The 8,205-nt window shown below is 37.8% G+C and overlaps 1 non-coding gene across 1 annotated transcript; it reads left to right on the top strand.

The window, feature by feature from the left end:
• The first annotated feature begins 2,337 nt into the window (after positions 1-2,337).
• On the top strand, positions 2,338-2,479 carry LOC112635749. The gene has a single exon (XR_003122069.1). It is a non-coding gene; the product is annotated as a U4 spliceosomal RNA (small nuclear RNA).
• Positions 2,480-8,205: the final 5,726 nt, after the last annotated feature.

Genomic DNA, 8,205 nt, shown 5'->3' with positions numbered 1-8,205 from the left:
CATGAGGGTCGGTATCAACTTCTTCAAAACTACTGTTAATGTTGCTATTTTGACCTCTTCCTATGAATCATAAATGTTCTTAATGGCATCTAGAATGGTGAATTATTTCCAGGTTTTCAATTTAGTTAGCCCATATTCATCAGAGAAGCCACTATCTGTGACAGCTATAGCCTTATAAAATATATTTCTTAATTGATAGAATTTGAAAGTTGAAATGACTCCTTGATCCATGGTCTGCAGAATGGACAATATGTTAGCAATTATGAAAACAACATTCATCTTTACATCTCTATCAGAGCTCTCAGGTGACCAGATGCATTGTAAATAAGCAGTAATATTTTGAAAGGCATCTTTTTTTCTGAGAAGTAGGTCCCAACAGTGGACACATTTCCATTTAAATTTTCCATGTAAATGGAGTTGTAAATGGTAAAGCTTAATAGAAATAAAAGATGATATTATTATATATAACATATACGCACATTTCTAAAATAAATAGTCCTTCAGAAATAAGATAGTAAAGGTTCATCTCAATGGTTTTTTAAAAGAAAAATTGGACAATTGCAAAATCTAGAAATAGTTTTCTACAGAAAATTAATCACTTCACTGGTATATTGCTCTAAATAAATTCCTTATTCCATTAATATTAGATGTTTATCTTTGGTTAACTGTAAGAAGCAGCATTTATCACGTAGCAGTTACAGACCCAGTTATTAAGTAGTGCACTAAAAAATATATTTATTTTCCTCTGCAATTCAATCCCATTTTACTCTGAGACTGAAATTCCTCCTCATAACTATTCTAGAGAGAATTTTATCTTTTTTCACTCTAGATATGGGATCTTTGAAAATTTTCCCTCTTTTGGTTGGGTGTGGTGGCTCACAGCTATAATCCCATACTTTGGGAGGTTAAAGCAGGTGGATCCCTTGCACCCAGGAGTTTTGAATAAGCCTGGGCAACCTAGCAAGACCTCATATCTACAAAAAATAAAAAACATTAGTTTCATGTGGTGGTGTGCACCTGTAGTCCCAGCTACTTGGAAGACTGAGGGAGGATGATCACTGGAACCCAGGAGTTAGAAGCTGCAGTGAGCTATGGTCGTGCCACTGTGCCCCAGCATGGATGACAGAGTGAAACACTGTCCCTAAAAAAAAAAATAGATTATTCCTATTTGTATTTGAAAGAGATTTTTTCCTTCCTTTCTGCTCTGCTTACTATTTGTGTGTTTTAAAAAGGAGTATAAATCGACAATAATGTTATGCTCATAGATTTTGTTTCCTGAACGGGTGTTGCTTGTCTCTGCTCTACAATGTCTGAAGCCCCAGCTGACAATACTGGAACACAAAAACACAAGCCTCTAATATCACCTAGAGGCTTTTTCAATCACATGTCTGATACTTGGGCAGGAACGACTGAAAGGCCAGGTTCACTTGGGCCTTCTGATTGGGGCACCTAAACATGGCTTCTCTATGTGGCTTGGGATTCTTAGAGCATGATAGCTGTGTTCCAAAATGTAGCATACTAAAATATAGCCTTTCAAGAACAAGGTAGAAATTAACCTAGACTCAGAAGTTACTTGAGGCTTAAAATGACACAAATGTGTGAATTCACTGTTTTGTAAGTCAAAATTCTGAATGACTTGTGGTTCCTTTGCTTTGGGTCTCACAATCTGGGGGAAAATCTTCCAAGTTCTTTCAGGTTGCCAGCAGCACTCAGGCCCTTGCAATTGTAGGGCTGAGGTCCCCATGTCCTTGGTAGATGTCAGCTGGGAAACTATCAGCTCCTTAGGGCCACCTGAGTTGCTTGTCACATTGCCCCTTCATCTTCAAAAAGCAACAGAGCCTGGAGTCTTCTCATGTTTCAAACTTCTCTGACTTTTTCTTCTGCTGTATCTCTTCTTCTGCCATAACACAATGTGATAACGCTGGGTGGCTTAAACAACATTTATTTTTCACAGTTCTGGAAACTGGAAGTCAAAGATCAAAGTGCCAGCATGAGCAGGTTCTTGGCGACAGCCTCTGCCTGGTTTACAGGTGGCCATCTTGCTGTGTCCTCACATGTCAGGGGGTAACTCTCATTTACTTTTATGAAAGGAATTCCATCAGGAGGATTCCACCCTCATGACCTCATTGAAACCTCATTACCATCCAAAGGCCCCATCTCCAAATACCATCACATCGTAAGTTAGAGTTTCAACATGTGAATTTTGAGGGGACACAAACATGCAGTTATTGGCAACTGTAAAGTTGGAGCAACCCCCATATTGAACTCTTGGTCTCTGTGGTAAAAGATATTATAGTAGAAAAGCCAAGCCTCTGAATCTAAGTCACCCTGCACAGTACCCTGCATAGTATCACAGCCAATGAGGTTTATCTGAGGCACAATTATTGCTAATTGAAATCTTTTCACAATATGTTGCCATGATGACTTGAAATATAGTCATATAGTCAGTATTGGCAATTATTGACAGTCTCTATGGAGACTGAACAAAAACAAAACAAAATAAACAAAAAAAGAAATACTACATAGTGGGGAAAAAGAGGACTCTCAGGAGATTAGTGCCACCCTTAAAGGAAGAAGGAGTGGTAGTCCAATGATATTCTAATTCACAAACTGGCTACTATAGAATAATTTCTGAAAGATAATTGTAAACTACCACGAACTCAACCAAGTAGTAGCTCTGATTGTCACTGCCATGCCAGAAATGGTATCTTTATTTAAGCAGATAAATACAAATACAGCCTCAAGTACATATCATGGAGTCATTAATTGGGTGAATGCACACTTTTCTATGCCAATGAGAAAGGAAAGATGAGAACCAGTTTGCATTCATATGGAATAGACCAAAAATAGTAACAATACATTTAGAGATTTTCTTCAAGGATTTCCTGATTTTCCTTTTCTCTCACATGATATAGGATGAAGAGATCTGACTATCTGGACCTCTCACAGGACATCACGCTGACCCATTACACTGGTAGCATGATATTTATCAGACCCATTAAGACAGAGGTGCCTAACACACTGGAGTTCTTAGAAACACACATCACTCCTGTGAGTGGGAGGTAAATGTAGTGAAGCTTAGAAATCTTCCACTTCTGTACAATTTTTAGGGATTCAATAGTGCAGGGTGTGTCAGAATAGCCCCTCCAAAGTAAAGACACATTATTACACTTTGCACCTCCTACCTTGGAAAAGGAAGTATAATGTCCATTAACCTCTTTGCATTTTTGGCAGCATATTTCAAACCTACAAATACTGCTGTAGCTCATGCCCTAAGGTATGTGAAAAGCTGCCACCTTTCAGTGGTGTTCAGAGGAAGAAAAGTCCTTATAATGTAAGCACCCTTCCCTGCTGAGAAACACAATCCAATAGACCCTATGTTGTTGGAGGTAATCAGCCTGTTGGATTGTGTGTGTGTGTGTGTGTGTGTGTGTGTGTGTGTGTGTGTATGATATCATGTGGGCTTTGTGGAAATCCTCAGTGATATATACAAACTTATAGGCAGTAGCAAATGACCTGGCTGCTGGTCAGAGGCCCATTTAACAGTAAACACCTTTACTACTAGAACTTGCACTAAAAATACTATGAAGAATTTAAAAAGTTTATTTTTAGATAATGGAAATTATTTAAATGGCATGGTCTTGAACCTGAGGGAGCATTAATGTGATTACTAGTAAGAAAATCACATTAAAACCTCCCTGGGCCTCAAGACCATGCCTTTTGCAACACAGTATCTCATACCTTTTGAAAAACTACTGGCTACTGGGCCCTGGGAAAGAATGAGTGTCTGATATCAAATGAGCATGACCAGGGAATTGCCAATTATCAGCTGAATCCTGTCAACCCCACCAAATCACAGGCAGATCCAGCAACAATGCATTATAAAATGGTAATGGTGCATGTGGGATCAAGCATGAGCAGCACCAGCGGGTACAAGAAAGTAACATGAGCAGTTAGCTCAGACTCCCATGGCACCCACAACTACTGCACCAGCACACCTCTCCTAGCCACATATACAGCTATATGAGGGATCCCATACAGCCAGCAAGGAGGAGACAAAAAGACAAAATTTATTTTATGTATGCATCAGTTCAGCATAGACAGCTGTGCTGCAGCCTTATTCACGGGTAGACTTAAAAAAACAGAGGTGAAGAAAGATCTTGCTAATGGGAAGAACTTCAGATGGTGTATCTTGTCATGCACATTGCTTGAAAAAAGATATAGTCTAAGATTAGGATATATACAAACTCATAGGCAGTAACAAATGATCTGGCTGCTGGTCAGAGGCCTGGAAGGTAAAGAATAGGGAGAATGGGGACAAAGATGTCTGGAATACAGGTATATGGATGAACGCAAGGGAGTGGTCATAAAGTGTGAAGATGTTTATATCACATGTTGGTTCCCACCAGAGAGCACTCATCACAGAAGAATCGCTAAACAAGCAAGCACTCCAAGTGACCACTAGGTTGATGTCAGCCAGCTTCTGTCATTGACCATGCCAGTGCAGTTATGATGGACACATATAAAGCAGGAATGAGGGAAAAAAAAAGTGGAGTCTATGCATAGACCCAAAAGCATGGAGCCTGACTTTTACCAAGGCTTATCTAGGAACTCCTTCTGCTAAGTATTCAATCTGCTGCAGTAGACACCAATGCCAAGGCCAGATATGGGACTATTCCTCCAGGAGGCCAATAGACCACTTTGTAGTAAGTTGTCTACACTGAGGCCCTTCAATCATGAAAGAGCCAGCATTTCATGCTCATAGGAATAGACACATTTCACATACGAGTTTGCATTTTCTCCATACAGGACCTTAGCCAGCACTATTATCGAGCTTATTTGATCCACTGTCTTGTTATCTCACATAACATCGTATCAGATCAGGGGATGTACTTTTCAGTGAACGAGATGCTGGAGAGGACCCTAATTCATGTTATCTACTGGTCATTGCACCGACTGGATTCAGAGGTATCTGGCCTGATAGAGTATTACAATGGACTCTGAGGGCACAGCTGGAGTGTCAGCCCAGAGCCACCTGTCTGCAAAAATAGGGTACCATTCTCCAGAGTGTGTATGCATTAAATTGATGGCACAACCTTGCTTACTCCCCCTTCTCTTCTCTTTTTTTTTTAATTAATTAATTTATTTATTTTTTATTTATTTATTTTTTTGAGACAGAGTCTCCCTCTGTTGCCCAGGCTGGAGTGCAGTGGCCAGATCTCAGCTCCGCCTCCCGGATTTACGCCATTCTCCTGCCTCAGCCTCCTGAGTAGCTGGGACTACAGGTGCCGGCCACCTCTCCCGGCTAGTTTTTTGTACTTTTTAGTAGAGACGGGGTTTCAGCGTGTTAGCCAGGATGGTCTCAATCTCCTGACCTCGTGATCCGCCCGTCTCGGCCTCCCAAAGTGCTGGGATTACAGGCTTGAGCCACCGTGCCCGGCCCCCCTTCTCTTCTCTAATAAACACTTTGGCCCCTAAATTCAGTGTCATTGTATGCTTCTTGAGAAACCAATCTGTGACATTATAAATATTTCCTCAGTTTAGAAGTGAGTGAGGAACTGCAGATCAGGCACAATTTCTCTCATCTTTGCATTTGAAATTCACTTTCAAGACACAGAACTTGTGAAATTCCTACACATATAGAATACATATCATCATTAAGCCAGTAGTTTAAAAAAGAGTTATATATCAATTTTAAGCCCCTTCTTTCTAAACTCTGGTTATCTCTTGATTCACATGCAGTAATTTAATTTTGAGTATGTAGATTAAATCATACACATACATGTATTTTTTAGCTTTTATTAGCAAGCTCACTTTTCTAAGTGAATCGTGTTTACTTTTAATACATTTTTACCTAGGCTTTATGAAGTATAATTTACTTCCAGGAAAATTCACTTTTTGTAGGTATATAGTCTTATGAATTTTGACAAAAGTATACATCCGTGTAACCACTACTATAATTAAGTGGTCAGTTCACTAACTCTACCACCAGCCCTTGGAAACCACTAATTGAGGTTTTTGGTTTTGGTTTGTAAATACTTTGCAAATGCTTTTCTTTCTTTTTAAAAAATATTTTGCAACATTGTTTCTTTTTGACACTTTATCGCCCTTCACAATCATGCCTGGTATTTTAGGATAACTCCAATTTAGTGATATCAGGACAGTCCTCAGGAATTTCCTTTTTTTTTCCTTTATGTTCTGGACCATCTTGTACCCACCTGGGGAGAGTTACCACTGCTGCATGACATGATGTGTTAATCCAGTTTCCACACTGCCTAGCTCTGGGACTTTACCTTCTGCCTTTTCTAATCAGTCAAGCTAGCTCCTTGTTTCTCAGAGTTCATTGCTTTAAGGTTCTCAAAGATTCTCTGCTTGAACTGAGTCATCACACACAGCCTCAAAGACTCGTGAAATGAAATGAATTTATGTTTCAACTCGAGTAATTCTATCACCTACTTTGTCCCTATAAGTCTTAGATTTAAAAGACTTACTGCTTCATTAAATTGCAAGCCCATCTAATGGGAAACACCTTTACTACTAGAACTTGAAGGAAAAATATTATGAAGAATAAAAAAGTTTATTTGAGATAATGGAAATGAATCTTAATTTAAGCCCTCATTAAGGTTCAAATAGATTATCAAAATGTTCTTCTAAATGATTTCCCTACTTCTAATTTTATTCCACCTTCAGCATTTTATCCTTTGTAAGGACATCTGTATTATCCTTCTCCCTACTAACTCTTCTATTGAAAGTGAAAGACTAAAAAGTGAAGACTAAAAAGAAATCACGTGAGAAGCTGATGTAACATTCAAGGTGATGTGCATGTTTATTTAAAATAATGCCCCTGTTCCCTATCCAATGTACTCCAATGGCTGTTCTTCTGGGAAGCACTTTCAAGAAAGAAATATAGACATATAATATTTGATTTTCCACTATAGCAACACTTTGTCATTCATGTAACATGTTTTGACCAAGCCTGAATTTCATGTTGTAATAGGAGAAAGCAATTTGGAAATTAGGGAAGTCCTATGTTCTTGTACCTTTTTGTAGTCTGAGAAGAGATTCAAGTTTGCAATACTATTTGCCTTATTGAGTCATAACGTCCTTTACTAAACATTTCCTTATGAGAATCTGGGAAGGATAAATCTATATAAAATCTATAACTCAGAATTTGATGAATGAATCTGCTACCTGTTTCTTAGAAAAAAAATCTGGGCATTTTTATTGTTATTTAGAACAAAAAAAACGGCTCACAAACCCATTAGTTTTCATTCCAAATTGTTGTAATTAAAATGATTATTCTTAATATTTCTTATTTCAATTTTCTTATAAATATAATTAGCTTTAATCAGGGCTTCTGATTTATTATTCATTTTACAGATGAAAACATTGCAATATTCTGGATGAATTTTCCACTTAAGTTATCCTCATGTTTTCCATATCTGATATTATTTGAACATTATCTAACGAATATTATTTTTATATGCACAATAATAAAATACTAGTTAATAATTGACAGCTGTTTCTTACAAGTTAAAACATGAAATGGATGATTAGTTAGTCAATACACATGAAAATAGAAATACCTGATTGCAATTACATTAGAAGACATTTCTCCTGTAACTTTATATATGGCCTCTTTCATGCTTGATGCCAGCCACATCTATATGTAGTCTCAAAAATGGAATCAATGATTTAACGAATATTTATTGAGGACTTATTATTATGTGCAGCAAAAATGGAAACAATAGGTATTTCATGAGTATTCGTGATGTATTAGGATCTATGTCCAAATTTTGATGTGTATTATGTCTTTTAATCTCCACCACAAGCACCAGAAAGATTAGTACATTGTGCAGGTGAGGAGTCTGAGGCACATAAATCTTAAGATCAGTTAGAAACATCCAGTCTACTCAAGCCTGTCTGGTTCCAGGGTTTTTGTTATTATCAACTACACCTTAAGGCTGTCCTTTTTTAGTTGTAGGCACAAAGATGAATGAGAAATGGTCCATGCCTGAAAGAACTTTACCAGCTAGTAGATAATCTAGTTAAAACATATATAAAAATAATGATAACTCAAGATAGAAAGAAGGCCAACATATGAATTCAGATCAAGGTAGGGTGAATGGAGCAATTTCTTGTAGTTGAAGGGATCATGAATGGCTTCTTAAAGGACAGAAAGCTAGCAGAGTGCAGTGATTCAAA

This window comes from Theropithecus gelada, chromosome 11, assembly GCF_003255815.1.
Source record: "Theropithecus gelada isolate Dixy chromosome 11, Tgel_1.0, whole genome shotgun sequence".
Classification (NCBI taxonomy): domain Eukaryota; kingdom Metazoa; phylum Chordata; class Mammalia; order Primates; family Cercopithecidae; genus Theropithecus; species Theropithecus gelada.
Note: the sequence above shows the minus strand (reverse complement) of the source record. Positions and strands in the feature narration are given on the sequence as shown.